Here is an 18,511-nt window from a genome sequence, read left to right on the forward strand (position 1 = left end):
AACACCAAATAGCATCCCCAACAGTTACAACCCATTGAGTGATGACAAGCTCTGAAAAGAGCCTGAGAAATAAAATTTGATAAATTGAAATTTTCAGTGACCAAGAAACAAGATTTTAAAAAAATGAAAGTTGACCAAAACAAATGTTTATCTCCTTCTTACATCTGCCTTAATGAAAAGAGGTAGAGTTCTAACTGACTGAAGGTCATAAAAACACTCACCTCTCCAGGAAATGTTTTCAATTTAAACTGTTAACATAACACAACCAGGTTAATCCAGCCCTTCATTAGAATTTTTAAAGGCTATAATTATGTAGCTATAGGATTTTTACTTTCTGCTTCTGTATTGTCTGTTCCTTCTCATTATCATGGTCTATGAAAATCATGGGTTGGCTTTTAACTTCCTAAATGCCACTAATACCATGCTTGGTTGTAGCATCCTGATACAGTGATACGGCATGAGAGGACACCAGGGCCCTTTTGTCACTAAGCTCTCTAACCGGGCTGATAGGAGCATCTGCTTCCCTTTGGAAGATTTCAAAAAATATATTGCAGGATTTGTTATAGTTTGGATGGGAGACATCCTTTAAAGACACGCATGTTAAATGTTCGGTTTCTAACTTAGTCTATTGCGCAGAGGCAGAAGGTGCATCCCAGAGAGAGGCTTTCAGGCCTTAAGGGGCATGGCTTCACAGGAGATTGTGGGACCCCCTCTCTTCTTTCCTCTATCCTCTTTCATTTATCCACCACGAAGTGAATGGCTTTGTTCAACCACATATTTCTGCCATAGTGTGCCACCCCACAACAGCCCAAAGTGAACAGGGCTAATGGATCACAGATTGAACCCTCCAAAACTGTAAGCCAAAATAAACATTTATTCTCTATAAGGTGATTCTATGAGGCATTTCTTACAACTAACTAACTAGTTAGTTAATTAGCTATCAGACAGCTAACTAACACAGTTAACTAACACAATTTACAGTGGCTTTCAGGGCCCACACATTTATTCAGTACTTACTATGTATTATGTTTTTATATAATAGACATTCTGCGAGGCAGTCAACGTTTACTGAGCACTGTTTGTGTTCTGACACATTGCTAGGTGCTATAGTAACAGTATCTACTTGGTCATTAGCAAGCAGACAGCTTGACATTCATCTCAGCAACTTGGTCATGGAAAACTCACAATTCTTTCTCTAGTTCCATATCACAGCTCAGTTTTTACTTTCAAAAGTCTTTTCTCAAAAACCTTATATTATATTAACTTGAGAGGGCTGCTGCAGAAGAATACCACAAACTGGGCTTCTTAAACAACAGCAATTTATCTTTTTATAGTTCTGAAGGCTTGAAGTCCAAGATCAAAGTGGTAGCAGAGCGGATCCTTCTGAGGGCTCTAAGAGCCATCCATTGCAAGACTCTTCCAGCTTCTGGGGTTATAAATCATATTCATTGGCCTCCAGAAGCATCACCTGGATCTCTGCTTTCTGTCCACATGTTGTTTCCCTTGTGTGCATTGTCTGTGTCCAAATTTCCCCCTTTTTATAAGGACATGAGTCATATTGATTAAGACCCAATCTAATTACTTCATGTTGACCTTATTATCAAGATGGGTCACAATCTAAGGTAGTGAGAGTCATGACTCTAACATATTTCTTACCCATAACTGCTCTGGAGCAGCTCCCCAGAATTTTCCCACTAAGGCACATGAATATGATGATATTTATATGGGGAGCACCCTCCTGTGGGATAGTTAACCAAGCCCACTTTTATTCACTTGCTCTCTGTATTTGTCCTCTCAATTATCAAAAATTTTGCATAAGTCGTGTTTTCAAACATAATAGATCTACATTTCATAGGCATTATGATAATGAGTATAGCCTCAACTATTAGAAACTGATGCTGATGAGCTTTAGGTTACAAGCAATTCTTAGAATTGGCAGTAATTTTCATCTATTTCATCCATTTTCAGAAACCATTCATCAACGTATCACATTACCTCTACTTTCAAACTATCTCTTAAACTTCTCCCTGTCTGCTACACACTAGTCCAATAATCATTACCTCTTTTGTGGACCTTTGCAACAGTTCCTTCCTTACCACCCTTATGTATTACTAGGTTATTTTAATCACAACATCCCCCACCCAAATCCTCTTAAGGCATAAATCAAGTTATAGCACTCCTCTGCTAAACACCCTCACAAAACTTCCCACATCTTATTAACAGGAAAACTAAGACACTTGCACAAGCTCCAAGGCATTGCATAATTTGTCCCACTACCTCTCGTCCTCTCTTCTTCCTTAATTTAATCTTTCTCTCTCACTCCCTTCCCTCTCTCTCTCTTATTCTGCTCCAGCCATTCCTTTAAAATGCCAGGCTCTTAATAATGTTTGCTGAATCAATAAACCAAAATGACAGAATATAATTCAAATGACTGGCAAAAGCTTTTTGTACTAATTATCAATAAATGTATTTTGATGTTATGTTTTTTAAGTAATTATTTGAAAACATTCCTACGTTAGCCTCATTTCCTAAATCCAAACCCCAGTTTAACATTTATGTTTGTATGAGGCAGGCACATTACTTACTATCTTTGTGCCTTAAATGTCTCACCAGCAAGTTAACTTACAGAATTTTTAAAGCATTACCTGAATTAGTATACTTGCAGCATCTGATTGCTACATAAATGTTAGCTATCATTATCATAATTATTTTTACTATGAGAGGTCTCCACTTGGATCAATTTAACATTAAATGACTATTTTGTGCCATAACTGTTACCAACTCTGCTCTGTTTGCACCCTTCCTTCTCATTCCCAGGGCTGAAAGCGTTCTAGCTCTTCTGCTTTGGTATGCAAGAAAAGCTGCAGTCTTTTCCTGTGAATACCTCCTCTCTGAGGCCTATTCCTTATGGGATTGAGTGGAATAGAGATCTCACCTTTGTAAGGGAAATGATTCTCTGAATAAATCTCCTCGTATGATTTCTCTGAATAAGATCTCCTCATTCTGGCTAATTGCTGGTCTTCACCATCAGGAAATCAGATTCCTCTCTGTAACAAGAACTCAGACTCTCTTGGGAAACACTCTGTGGTTATCCCTCTGGTAGCTCAGTTGGTTACCCACCTTGGTCAAAGGCAGACAGAAGGAATGGGAGGCTTCTTTCTGAGATCTTTCCAATTCAAAGAAAATTCATATATTCTTCTACATTAAACAGTGAAATGAGAACTGGTGTCTCCTTATCTCTCACCCCCTCATAAGCACATTGCTCTCTGCCAAATTTTTTTAGCCTGATGTCAAGGAAACATCTACCACACCTTCAATCCATATTCTTACAGCCTCAGACATTACTAGTCCAGCCTCTGGCAACATTCAGACAAAAGATAATGAAGAAAAGAATGCTTTAGGAACTTTCAGTCTTTTAAAAGGAGAGTGAATGACATCACATTTTTACCTAGAGAAGGAGTGGAGACGGAAAATATAATTACTACCATGTCAGTTTTTCATTCTTTCTATGGTTAGGCAGAAAATAGTCCCCCTTAAAGATGTTTTCATCACATGTATGAGAACTTTGAGTATATTGTTTTATGTTGCAAGAAAGAATTAAAATTGCAGATGAAAGTAAGCCTGTTAATCATTCATAGAAAATTTCCACGTACTCTAAATATAACCCTTTGTGTAACTGCTGTCTCCCCCTAAGGTACCATTACTGGTGCTGCAGGCCTGGGTCCTGTCTATAGCAGGATGGTAAGGTAGACACATTCTACAACACACAGTGCTTTGAATGAAAGTTGTGGGGACTTGTTAAATGTCCACCAATTCCAGTACTCTTCACCTAATGTCATCGTAGTGATGCCCTGGCCAATCCTTGAGCTCTTTTTTGCTGCTGCTAATCTGGCCTGGATCCGGACAAATGTGTGTTCTATTATTCCAGAAAGAGAATCTCTCCGACTCCAATCCCCATGCCCTGAACTTGTACACTTTACTACGGCCTAGTACTCAGACCAATAAAGTCAAGTGATACAAGTCTTTTCTCGTCAACCTGTTGTGAAAAGGGAGGTATCTGAGAGACTCAGTGTTCTGTCCCATTAGTGACAGCTAATTGATCTAAAAGGGTTTGCGTAGAGGAGTGTGGCACATGCATTGAGTTCTTCTTAGACTGTGTGAAGGACACTGTGCCAGGTTTTCTGAACAGTGCTGCTTCCCCGGGATGTCCATCCACCGATTCTGCAAAAACAACAGGTCATGGATAGAGGAAATTATCATGTAACATGATCCTTCTCTAGTCCCCTTATCCAAGGCTTAGAACATTATAATGGCTTTGGTCCAAGGAATGCTTCACAAAGCCAGCCCGAAGGATCTTTAAAATTCAAGCACGGTGATGTCCTGCCCATGTTTTCTTTACTATTATTATATTTCTCTTAGGACCGAAAAATACTTTGAGCCATGTTTAGAAAGCTCTACATTATCTTCCTCGCCTATGACTATCCCAACTTACTAGGTTCATGGGGAAGGTTACATTAGATGTAGCATAGAAATTTCTTCTTTAAGAGAGTCTGCCCACAGTAAATGTCTGATTAGCTCCCTGCTTCACTTCGTCTCACTTTTTTTCTTGTTTGTAAAGTGCCAGTGTCTCTAGTCTTCTTTATGGACCACTTACACTCCACAGGCCTTTTTTCTTTTTAATTTAAAGAAAAAAAAACAGGAAAAGGGTAGAAATAACACATAATTTTAAAAAAAACCAGTAAGAAATCACTAGTTGATAATTACATATTGTCCTCTTAGAAATACTTGTTCAAGTTATAAAAGTGAAGCATACAAAGTGGACATTCAAACAGCCAGACTCAACCAGTTCTGTTCAACTATCCAACATAAACTTAGTAATATGATTATCAACCCTACACACTTAAACATATATGCAGTTATATCCTTGAGAGCACTTTCTTTTCCTCTCTTTTTTATAATAGCAATTACACATTTTGGGTTTTATTACTTCTACAGTATTACTTTTTATACTAGAGAAATAATGTGATATTTATAAGTATGATTCTTATTTATTTCACTAATTAGGATAGCCTCAAGTTGTCTCCATTTGCCTATGAAGGCTTCAAGATCATACTTTTTATAGCTGGGTAATATTCCATTGTATAAAAATACCACATCTTTTTCATCCACTCTGTGCTTGATGGACATCTTGATTGTTTCCAAAATTTAGCTATTACAAATTGTGCTGTTATGGGTGTGCATACATCACTGTGCATATATCACTGTGATATGACCTTTTCAGTTTTTCTGGGAAAATACCCAGGAGGAGAATAGCTGGGTTGAATGGAACTTACAATCCTAATCATCTGAGAATTCTCCATACTGATGATTTCCATAGTGGTTGCTCCACTAACAGTAGAGCTTAGACTGTTCCTTTTCCCCTGCAGCCTCGCCAACATTTGTTATCAGTTGATTTCTTGTTGGCAGCCATTCTCTCCAGAGTGAGATGAAATCGCAATGCTGTTTTAATTTGCCTTTTTCAAATGACCAGTGACAGTGAACATTTCTTCATGTATTTATTTGCCATTTGTATATCTTCATCTGAGAACTGTGCATTTATTTCAGATGCCCATTTTTGTACAAATAGACCCTTTTTGGGGGGAACAGCCTCCCCCATCCTCCCAAGCTCTCTTTTCCTAGATATTTCCCACTCATACTGAAGATCTCCCCTCAAATGTCACCTCCTCAATAAGCCTTCTCTTGGTCTGCAGAATACATTGCCTTGTGTGTTTTCAAAGGCCTTATTATAACTAAAGTAGCTTTATTGGGACATTATTCAGATAACATTCAATTTAATCATTTAAAGTGTGTAATTTAATCATTTTAGTAGATTCAAGAAATTTACAACTATTTGCACATTTGACTTTAAAATATTTTCATTGCTACATCAAAAACCCATATTCATCATCAGTCATTCCCCATTTCCTCCAACTACTCTAGCTCATGATAACTGCTAATATTCTTTCTGTCTCCATAGATTTGCCTGTTCTGAACATTTCTTGTGAACAGTATCAATTAATGTGTGCTATTTTGTGTTTGGTTTCTGTGTTACTTTCCTGCCTTGGGGACAAAACAACTGACATACACAATTTAAGGAAGAGAGATTTATCTTGGCTCACAGTTTGATAAGCTTCAATCCATGGGGAACTGGCCCCAAAGCACAAACATAGTGATAGAAGGGCCTGACAAAGGAAAGGTGTTCACGTCATGGAGGTCAGAAGTAGAAAGAGAAGACAAGAGAGACAAAGGAAAATTCTGGGGCAAGAACACACCTTCCCTCTCCCGTTCCCAGTGACCCACTTCCTCCAGCAAGGCCCCACCGTATTGTAACACATTCACCTATGAACTTATCAGTGGATCAGTCTCTGGTCAATATGGCCTTCTCATGATCTAACCATTTTCTGAGCACCACCCCCATGACTTTAGTTTAGTTCTAAACCATAAAACTTTCCACTTATACTGTTCTCAAGGTTCATTCACACTGAAGCATGTATAAGTACTTCACTCTTGTTTATATCCAATAATATGCCATGACATCAATATGCTGTTTTTTATTCATCCATTCACATAATGGAAATTTGAATTCTTCTTTAAGGACCTTAGAATTTAACAGATGATAACTATACACTCACGTGATTATTTCCTTAATGCCTGCCTTTTGATCCAGTAGGTAGACTTTTAAAGGCAAGCACATATTATATGTTACTTGCTTACTTCTGTATCCCTATTATCAAAAATATGACTTAAATGAAAGAATGTATGCATGAACAAGTGACATATAGGAGGTTAAACAAAAATTGGGAGCAACCAAGGGGACATGGCTTTCTTTGTCTGTCTGTCCAGGAAATCTCACTAAAATTCCCTCCACATACTGCAGTTTCACCTTGAGACATAACATAGCTGGCAATCAGCTTATGCATTATTTGAACAACTTGTCTTTGCTGCTTTTAGTAGCCTCATCCAAGAACAAGATCCTGAGGAACACATGCCCCACTTCGTTATGTACTAAAACCAGGCACAGCAAGCCCATAAGGAAATAGGCATACAGAAGCACTCTGCTACCACCGGTAACATATGCATTCCCCAGTGTCCCAGCTTTCACTTAGAAAAGGAATAAAACCTTTTAAGTAAGAGCATGGCAGAGCGGCAAGTGGTTGGAATGCAGTGAAAACGAGTCATAGACTGCCCGCTTCTCAGGCATGCTCAGAGTTGTCTAGCTTTCATTTTTCCTCTGGGGTCAAAGGGAAATGTGACCAACTCTGGAGAGTCACTGCAGCCTGCTGTGCTGAAACATGTAGAGAGCAAAACCTTTGCCAGCAGAAAAGAAGAAACAGTCTGTCCAGAGCAGTTCCTGCTGGGAAAAGCAGTTTGGGTGAACAAGAGTCACCTTTTGCTCAGTGCAGACAGTTGTAAGACAAAGATGTTTCATTGTGCTTTTATCTGCTGAAGTTCCAATACTTGGTATTTATAATACTAACCACTGTACAGAGTGATGTATAATGCAGGCTGAGATTTTGTCTTAGTGACACCTGACCATTTACATGTGCTTACGATGTGACAGGCACAGTAATAAGCAGATTGACTTGCTGGGCTCTAATAATGATTCTATGAAATATATTTTATAATTAACTCTATTGTGTAAAAAAAGAAGCAAAGAGAGAAGTTACAGACTTTAAACAAGTTTGCAATAGTGTTGGTAGCTGACCCAAGACCCATAGATAAATTTCCTGTTCATAGTCTTAATCGCTGCGATAAACATGTGTTAGAATCCTAATTTAAGGAGTCATCTTCACCTGTTGTGTCAACTGTGAGATACTCATTTAATTACTCTTCCATTTTTATTTATAAAATGGAAGAATTAATGCCTAGTCAGTCTTACAGGATTATAGCAGGCTAACAATGAAGCATTTAAGAGCAGTATAAAAAGTGTGGAAACTCCAGAGATATACGAGGAAATGTGCATAACATGATAACTATCATGCATAAAGCCTCATTAATTAATAATTGGATCACTTAGAGAAAATTAATATGCACATGTATGACTCTTGGCTTATTTTGTTTTTGTTTTGTTTTGTTTTATTTTACACCAGCAATTGAACTCACAATCTTGCACTTGCCAGGAAGGCACTTACACCACTGAGCTAAATCCCCAGCCCGCATATATGATTCTTGTATGTTATTAGTTTGATTTGCAGAAAATTTTTGGTAAAAAGTAAAATTCACAAATGCTCCATATTTCTTGCCATGTCATTGTAGCTAATCCTGATCATTTCATCCATCAGTTTTATTGCTCTCAGTCAGTGCAATAATTGTGCAATTGTATTTTCTGGTCCATTGAAGTTTAAGGATACTGTCAAGTCATGACAAGAGGAGTCAAGTATCGGGTTTATTGAATATATAATTTAACTATATGGCCTGCATTCACTTAAGGAAACAGCAGAGTTATCTGTGGTCTCTGGATACAGTGAATCATTGACTTACCTACATATCATTTTTAACTCTAACTAAATAAAAAATAACTTTTCAAAATCTCATATATTGCATATTGGAACAAGACTAAACACATTTTCTTTTGTTTTATGGGTGTTGTTAAACATTTTTATAAGTTACTGAGTTTTATCAGACAGAAAGCAAAGAAGAATATATATTCATATCTTAGCAGCAGGTCATCTGTCCTGCATTGTTACCCTTTGGCTCCCCTACTGCAGGGCTTTCCCTGGTTCATCTCCAGTTTAATGATTTACCTAAAACAACAGCTTTGAATGAAATGGGTAAGTCATTAATAATTAACCAAGATGAGTACTTTCTAATAAGGAAAGTGGTCCCTAATTCTCTCCATAATTAAATCCACTGATCATCCCTGAACGTTTTAAGGTACTCTGAGATTTAATTTAAGATTCTGGTAAGCTTCCTCAACAAGACTGAGGCACTCAATGAATCTGTTACAGTAGCCTGTACTGTCTTAACTAATATAGGTGACAAAGCCCTACATTCTCTGAAAATGTCACAGTGGACTACAGATAACCAAAAGCAATCAGGGAATAAAAAGTGCAAGTTATAAATATTGTCAAGAAAAGAGTTATATGGTGAACAATACCCACTCCCTAATCTTGGGGTCAGTATTAAACTGCCTTATTTATCAGCAGGTGTGAGGCCAACTTCACTGTCCCTGGGTATGTATAAATTAATCAGAGACATTTAGACAAGAAGTCTGACATGGCTAGTATCCTCAGTTCTATAACACTAATAGGCTCTAATACCCAATGTGTGGCACTGAGGCCTGAGCTAACATTCTAGGGTGCTCATTAGAAACTAACTGCCCTTTATTGAGTGCTAATTTGAGTGATACCAGGTCACACTCTCATCTCATCTACATTAAGAACCAAAGAATGCATTTGTAAGCCTACTAACCCAGTGATCAAAAGACAAGTTGCAAATATCCAGGCTGTATATGAAACAAGAAATCCCAGTCTTACTTCTGTTGTATTCTTATTACCTGAAGTACTCTGGTTTCCATGGGAAGGAATGACCTGTGCACTCAGGTGCAATCTTAAAAACAGTGGTCTGCAATTGCATGGGGACAGGAAATTCACTTAAAGAGATTGATGCTGGATGTTATTGAATTATTGACGCTAATCATTAGCCTTACCATGGTATCCTACCACCAGCTGAACTTTGCCTAGCAAGGTACCTGCTTGAAACCTTCCAATGACTTCTTGTTAGAATAAAATCCCAGTGTTCCTAGAAAAAATGCAAAGCTCTTTATAATCCACCTCTGTCTGCCTCACTTATTTCGCCTTTTGTTATTCCTCTATCCTTTTCTTTCCCATTCCAGACACCCACCTCCATCACCAGGGCCACACCAGAGCTTGTCCCTCTGAGCCACCAGACACACTTCCCTCTGCCTACTTGTAGTACACAAAAGTCACCTACTTGACCAGCTCCTATTCAAGCTACAGTCTGACCTCAGCTTTCCCAGCTCTATCTCCACTCTGCTAAGTGCTGTATAACACCCTGTCCCCTCTCCTTTTCAGCTGCCAGTGTACATTGCTGATAATTTTCCAGGTCATACCACAAGCCTGAAGCAGCCCAGAAGCTATCCATGGCCTTTTCTCCTATATTGTCAGTGTTCATCATGTTTCACACTGTGAAGACCCCAGGTAAGTGTTTTATTTATTTGATTCTGAAGTTAGATATGTAAGTCAGTTCTACCCCTTATTGTCATCAGTCTTCGCCATAGATAAAATTAGAGACTTTCATTTGTTCAATAAGACAATCCTTTGGTGGTTTTTCATCTCCACATCTCCATTTTGCGACTCCTTTATTGTATAACCTACCTTCCAGGCCACACTTTTTCCCTGTCTAAATATGTGCATCTCTAAATGTTGAAATTATCAATTTTATCCGTGTGAAAATCACATCCCAACATTTAGTACAGTTATTCTGACTACATGGACCAGAACCAGTTGTTGGAGGATGAGGGTCACTTGGGAACAATGCTCTTGTGATTTGATATTAGCTAAAGAGTGCCCAGAAAACTTGAGCGCATCACCTATGTTCTGCACAAGATCAGCTGTGGGCCCGTCACATACCACATAGTTGAGGAAAACATCATTATTCTAGCCATTATTCCAAACAGCAAATGCTGCAAGGCATGAGTGTCCTAGTGTCGCCAGTTATTATTTTCTCCTAAAACTGTCTAATTCAAATTAGTTGCATGTTTAAAAGAAGACACAGAACACAACCTCACACATCAGGATTTCTCAACCGTGGGCCTAATCTTACTTCTGGGTGAGGAAGTTATGAAAGATGCTGCAGATAATTTTTCACTCAGATCATCATGGTTAAGAACACACTCTCTGGAGTCACAAAAACTGGATTCAGACACCAACTCTGCTACTTAACTAGCTAGGAAAGAGTTATACAAATCCTCTCTGTTGCAGAGTCCTACTCCTCAAGAGTAAAAAGGTAAACATGTTATAGTTCTGTGATTAAAAACTACATAAGCTAATCCATTTACAGAAGTGGTTCCACAGAGGAGGAGTGATAATTTCCCCTACCTCATGGAATGATTGGGATTCTTAGGCGACAGTCTTCCCAAAGTACTTGACATAACGTCTGACACATAAGAAACACTCTATGAATGAATTTTAGCTGGGTGTGGCAGTGGTAGCACACACCTGCACAAACTCCAGCACTGGGAGGCTGAGAAAGAAGGATTGCTGCAAATTTGAGGCCAGCTTGGGTACAGATGGCTACAAACAAGCCTATCATTATAACTTACTGGCCTTCTATCCTGGTTATTTCTAGTCCCAAGAAAGAAACTATGACAAAGAAAAATAAATAGGAGAGAAGGTAGGTGTGGTTAGGACATCCATGTAATCCCAGCACTCTCAGAGACTGAGATATGCAGATGACAAATTTGATTCTGATGTGAGCATTTTAGTGATTTAACAAGGCTTTTTCTCAAAATAACAATTTTGGAAAGGTATAGGGATATACTCACTGTGAAAGCCCTGGGTTCAATCTCCAGTACCTCAAAGGAAAAGGAAGAAGAGGAAGATGGGGAGAAGGAAGAAAAGGAAGGAGAAGGGAAGGAAAGAAAAAGAAAGAGAGATGAGGAGTAACTAAATATGCAGTTTATAATACACAGCCCACATACATGTACTATTCTGTCGAAACCATTGATTACTGTAAATGAATAATCCTAGCATCTGATCTGGCCAAGCATCAGATCAATACATCCTGTGAATGACCACTCTACAATAACTCACAATCGATAATTGTCAATACAAGGAAAATACAGCATTGAGACACTTGGGAACACTTGGGAAACATATAAGCCTGGCCACAATCATATTCATGGTCACAAGTGTGCAACTCTTGTTTCTGCTGGTTAAACTTGGCCACTCCCTGATGCCTCAGAGTTGGCAATGGTGTGTCAAACAATTGACCGTTTAGTAGGATGCTTTTGTGGAAACAGTTCTCCTCAACTTTAGGAGAATACAGAGACTTACACTGTGCTTGTGGCAGCATGCTTTACTGCTAACCTTCTAGCTCCGGAGACTGTTATGTTTTATACATCAGCAAGCATCAGAAAGAGGCCAATGTCAGACTGACTTTCTCCTCTTCATGCACTTCAGTTAGCATCTGCTGACAGAGCACATACCTATGAAGAGAAAGTCATAAAATTCAGCGCTAATTTTCCAGGAGATTCTGAAATATATCTTGTGGGGCAATAAAGAATCTAGTCTTAACGATGTTTACATAGGATCATAAATAGTAAGATTTAGCTTTTCTAAAGAACTCTGGAAAAACATAATACTTTACACTGAATTTTATTATCTATTCCTTATGGATTCCTATTGCGTTGTAATAAGGTACACCAAGCAAATTTTACAAACAGTCCAATCATGTCCTCCTTACTCACTTGTAACCTAACTCAAATGTGATTTCCGTTGCCTTGATTCCCTAATTAACTCAGATTTTTCCCCAGATGATTCAGCTACTCCCTGGATGAGAAAAGCTTTGAAGATAAATTAATTTTTTCAGGCCACTGGTATACATTGAGTAATTTACTTTGAAGTATGATAGCAAATGAGAGCACTTGAAGATTTTGTTTCTGTCTTGCTAGCAGCCACCAACTCAGAAAGAGTAGAGAATTTGAGGGACTGATTATTTTTGCTTAGTTTCTAAGGTTGAGGTACAAGGAAATTCAAGCTGCCAAACGGAGAAAGAGGAAAATTCCATTTCTTTGCCAGCAGCCTGATGCTCCATTTGATGTCACCACCAGTGTTTCAACACCAACACCTATTTATGTAATGCTATCATGTGCCCAGCATTATCTTATTTAACCTAGAGGTATATCTGTCCTTAGGTATATGCTTCTTAAATGGCAAAAGTAAGGAAATCCAACCTCAAGGACATTAAGAAACCATTAAGAATGTCTAAATTGCACTAAGCCCTCCTAGATAGTGTATCTCCCATCTGGCTTCTCCTTGGCAAAGAACACCAAATGTCAAAACTATGAGGCTGAGGCAGGAGTCACTGTTAGTTCAAGGCCAGCCTGGACCATATAGCAAGACCCTGTCTCAAAACAAACAAACAAATAAAAGCAAGCAAATGAACAAAAAACCCAAATGGCAAAGCTCTGCCTTTCTTTTCACATGGAAGAAACTCCTATTGCCTAAAATGAATTCAGTTTTACTGTTTTTGTTCTAAATTACACTGAATACCATTTTCATTCTAAATCATACTGAATTACAGATGGCTTCATAGACCCTTCAGTTATCCAGAGATTGTTGTTCTTATGTGCATGTTAATAGTTATACCCAGGAGATTACTACCCCAAATGAATCGCTGGCAGCACTTCACCTAGTGCAATAAGATGGCCTTAGGAAATGGCAGCAAGTGAGGCGGTACCTAACAGGGTCTGACCACAAGACAGCCAGTCCTACCGTAAGCACCCTGGATGCACTTGCTCTTCCTCACATTTTGATTCCGTTTCCCATTCTGGAACCTATGGATTCTTTAAAAAATAAAATAAAATAAAAGTGGTTGTCATCCCTTCTCGCCCTCCGTCATAAGGCAGTGTGGGCAGACCCCAGGCGTGGGACAAAACGGAGACATGACTGTTATACAAGGCGTGTTAAAATATGCATACTTGTGTTTCAGGAGATGCCTTTCATTTTTAAGATAATAGTTATTTTCTCCTGACTGTAAAAGTAACTTATGCTTACTGTAAAACACTCAAAATACAGAAAATAAAAAAATAAAAATCATCTGTAACCTTACCTCTAGTTTATTTCCATGTCAACTGTTGATTATATTTTCTTCCAGAGAACAGGAGGGAATGAGCTGTGGCTGGTTGCATAAAACATAAAATTATTACTTTTTGCACAAAATCCCTGCTAACCAAACCATTCAAAATTTTGTTTTTATGACTAGCACTACAGAACAAGAATTTTCTCTTAGCCTTTAAAATCTATAAAAGGTTAATTTTCAAAGGTGGCATAATTCTAAATTTTCTCTAATGTTCAGTATTTAGGTTGAGGCATATGTACTTGTATTCATACCCTCACCCACGCCTCTAATTACTTTTAGAGGATTCTTAGAAGGCAAATTATCACACCAAATGGAATGTTTAATTGCAATATTTTGATATACACTGTATAATTTACACGCAAGTGTCTGAACCTGTCCCCATCACCACACCATCAGCATCATTGAATGATACCAGTTTTCTTTATCATTTGCTTAGACAAAAGTTGCTACTTTTATTTTCAACAAAACTTATTTTATTTCTACTGTTTGAATATTTTTAATAAGTTCAAGGAAGTCTTTTTATTTATTCTTGTGAATAGCTGTGTCTCTTGTCATCTTACTAACTTAGGTGTTAGTGGTTTTCTGCTTTATGTTATGAGCTTTAAATGCATTTTCATATTTATTAGAGATGTTTTTCTAACAGTGTTTTCCTTATTGATTTCCTATATTGATTTTATGTTTGTAAAATTATTTTCTACTCTAATCTCACATACACATGTATTCATGTCTTCTTTTAGAATTTCATGGATTTATTTGTATGTTAAAATTTTGAATTCATTTGTAATTTAGTCTACTGTATGGTTTTACATAACGAAATGAGTTTTTTCATTTAAAAAAACACACGTATCTAGTACTATACTTCTGTATGGCTTACCAGCTGCTTATTGGTTTGAGATACATTCTTTAATATACATGAAATTTACCTATGAATTGTATACTAGGACTATGGTGGGAGTTTTGAATTGCATTTAACAACTCTCTAAAACTCTACATTTTTCCTTATCTACCTTTCTCACGTCACCTCTTGAACCCTGCATTATGGGCACTGTTTTTTTGTTCTGTTTTATGTATTTTTTAAAACTAAATTATTTCTAGTGTCAGTGCTTCTTATTTTTAACTTTTAAAATGTGTATTCATTGTCATTTGGATGCTCCATGTGATATTTTAATACATGCACATGGCATGCATGATCAAATCTAGTCTCTATCACTCCCTCCCCGATCTCTATTGATCACTATACTACATTCATGTTGACTTTTTTATTTTAACTTTCACATGAGCAAGGGCATGTGGTACTGTCCTTGTCTTTCTGTGTCCGGCTTATTTCACTTATCATAATGTGCTCCAATTCTGCCACTCGTAACAAGATCATATACTTCTTTACATATAATATTCATATATATAATGTATATCACATTTTTAATCCATTCATTCATTGATGGGCATTTTGGCTGATTCCACCTCCCATTCTCAGTACTGCTGCTTCCTGAGTTGCTCATTGCTGTGGTTTGTGTTCCTGGGGCCCCACCCCAAGCCTCATGCAATTACAGATGCAACCAGATCTAGCGTTTGTGGTTGGTTCATAGTCTAGCACTCGGATTGGTCATGTGAGTGCTTCACCTGCCCAGGGGTGGAGCCAGGATATTATGTGATGGAGGAATAACAAGAGTCCCACTCTTTTGCTTTTGCTTTTATTATTTGCAACCTACTATGAAAGGCAGCCCATCATGCCGCCCTGCCAGCTGAATGTGGACTGGGACTGCCAACCTGTAAGAAATAAGACTTTCCTTCCCTAACTTTGGGCACCAGTTATTTTGTCTTAACAATAAATAAAAAGTAACTAAGACACTCATCCTGCTGGATTATGGTTTCTTCTCTTCATTCTGGTGTTCATTCTCTTTTTTTTTTTTATTTTAAAGTTAGTAAAATCCAATAGAACAAAGCCAATCAAAACAAAGCAGCAAAATTGATACAGAACTTCAAAGTAGGATACTAGGAAAATAGCAATAGCTAACATAGTACTTCTTGTTATCTGCACAATCAGTATCCATTCCATCAGTTATAGCAAAATCAGTTATAGCAAAATCAAATAAAAAATAAAACATAAAAAAAATCAAAGAAAAATATTGAATAAAGAAAAACAATCAGAAAACAGAAAAATAGTGAGAACAATACTGGATTCCAAAGACAAGATAGAAGGAAATCCTCCATATTTACTGTATTGCATACCATCATCCTCCCAAGATATGCTCAGACCTCTGGCACCATGGCCTGCAAAATCAACCAAACAATGCAAGCATTTAGTTGCTTTATGTGCCTTAGTTGCTATCAGCTCAGCCTGTCCTCTGAACCAGCAGGTTGCTTGGAAGGGGAGGTTGAGTCTCAGCTCACAAACCAGTAGGAGGCACTGACTTTTCTCTTCCTGGAAGCCGTGCCTTGCACAGTTTATCAGAAAGGCTGGCTGGTTGGCTACTTGTTGGATCCTGTCAGTCCCACATGGCCAATTTTTGGGAGGCACTGACTTTTCTTTCCTGGTGCTCATTCTAAAAGCCATCTCTAAACAAATATCTTCTGATCACCCAGTGAAGATTATCCCTGACGTTCTCTGGTAGTCTCTATTTTCTCACACTATTTTATCTGCAGAATTTATCAAATTCTAATATTTTCTTATTATTTATGTTTGCTTATTTATTTATTATCTCCTCCACTAATATGTAAGCTCAGGGAAAGCTGAACTCTTCAATGTGCTGTTCACTACTATGCTACTTGAGCCTAGAACATGCCTGAAACATGGTAGATAATCAACAGACACCAATTAAATGAATAAATAATTTCAGTAATTTCATAAACATGTCAATCTATTGTTATAGGAGTACTAATCTTCCTAAATTGTTATAACTCTAAAACACATCTTAGTGTTTCTCAGGCAAATTCTCCTCATCCTGTTCTTGTTCAAAATCACCTTTCTCTATTATTAAAGATAATTTTTGGAATCATTTTGGCAGGTTTCCTCCCTCTGTATATCCCATTTTTGCCACACCTAGAGAAAAACACTGATATTAATTAAAACCTGCAGGTATATGGAACAACTGTCACTGCTTACAGTGATAGGTATACTGAATGGTTTAATGTTCCTATAAAAACATGGAAAGTCATCTGATGTCTGAGCTCATAGAATCATGGGTTCCTCAATTTGAACAGATTAATTTGCTTTATTTCCAAATAAAAGTTTGAGACCCATATTGATTTGGCCATAATTTCACGGCTGGCATTGGACTTTTGAAAAAAGAAAAATACGCATTCCAAAATATAGCAATGAGGTAATAAAGCACAATTTATAATATTTTCCTGCATTAAAGAAGAAACCATTTTATAGGACAAAGGAAGTGAAAATTCATCAGTTTCCAGATGAAGTGGACTAGGGAGAGTCATAATGTATGCAATTCAAATGTTGGAATGAAATTAGTATATTCATGGCAGCACCATCGCATTGATTTCAGGGCACTTTAGCTGACAAATTGCTCAGGTCTCACTGATTACTCAAACACATTGAGAATTTTTTTCATAGAAAAATCACAAATATTCTTACAAAGTGGCAGAGAAAAAAAAAGAAATATCCAATATATTGAGCCTGCTTTGAGAGGGACCCTCCCAGAAACCTGTTCCTACCAAAGTAATTGAACTAAAGACACAGATTTACACGACTAGAGCTCACATGAGCACTGGAAGCCCACATTCAGAGTCTCCTTTGCCTCTGAAGTACAGACCCAACTTCTACACTTGACATTTAAGACTACTTGGAATCAAATACTGCTCTGCTATGATCTAGCAGTACTTACTATGCCACTGGATTGCTCCATAAACCTGTCTCACTTCTATCTCATCCCTGCATTCTGTATACTGCCCTGAATATGCTCAGAGGAAATTTCTACAGAGAATTCCAATTCTCTCTGGAGGAAAACCTGGTTAAGGTGGTTCAAAGATAGCTCATAATTTAAACGCAGCATGGGTTATAATTGCAAAAGACTTGAAACAACCATGTTACCCATCAGTAGAAGACTTGTTAAATCAAATACAACTTTAAATAAGGGAATGAGAAAAAAAAAATATATATATATATATTCTTATATAAAATATATATACTATAGAGTGATCACCACAATAAAATTCAAAGTTAAAAAAAGAAAAAAAAGCATAGAAAAGTGGCTAAAGTTTTTTAACATACATCTGAGAAAAAATATATACATGTCATTGATTACATTTTTCAAACTTTGAAAAATAAATGATAAAAATTTTAAATGGTTCTCATAAATAAATAGGGTTGCAGGACAGAATTGAAGCAAGATGATTCTTAACTGCCATATTTAATAGCCTTCACATCAAAAATGCACTTGAATAACTATAAAATACAAATTAATATAAAAATTCAACCTCTGAACATTAAAAGTAAATAAAATATATTAAGCTACCTTATAATGACAGAGAAAGTATCTATTCCAAGTGACCTATTAAAACAATTTTACTGTATCTTCCTAGTAGGAGACATTTTTTAGAGTTGAAAACAAAAATTTATTTTTAATCATGTAGTTTGAAATAATGTCAATATTCTTATTCTGAGACTGCTGTGAATCTGTTTTACATGATTAAG

The 18,511-nt window shown here is 37.2% G+C and overlaps 1 protein-coding gene across 2 annotated transcripts in view; it reads right to left on the reverse strand.

Moving 5' to 3' along the window:
* Prelid2 (PRELI domain containing 2) overlaps positions 1 to 18,511 on the reverse strand; it is a 396,128-nt gene that overhangs the window by 96,545 nt on the left and 281,072 nt on the right. For both annotated transcript variants that reach the window (XR_010041657.1, XR_010041654.1), the window contains 2 exons: positions 13,834 to 13,902; positions 12,057 to 12,208 (listed from right to left, as the gene is read on the reverse strand). The gene's annotated coding sequence lies outside the window, so the exon portion shown is untranslated. The remainder of the gene's footprint in view (positions 1 to 12,056; positions 12,209 to 13,833; positions 13,903 to 18,511) is intronic.

This window comes from Cavia porcellus, unplaced genomic scaffold (assembly GCF_034190915.1).
Source record: "Cavia porcellus strain 051 isolate PalLab524CR breed Dunkin Hartley unplaced genomic scaffold, mCavPor4.1 scaffold_21, whole genome shotgun sequence".
Taxonomy (NCBI): domain Eukaryota; kingdom Metazoa; phylum Chordata; class Mammalia; order Rodentia; family Caviidae; genus Cavia; species Cavia porcellus.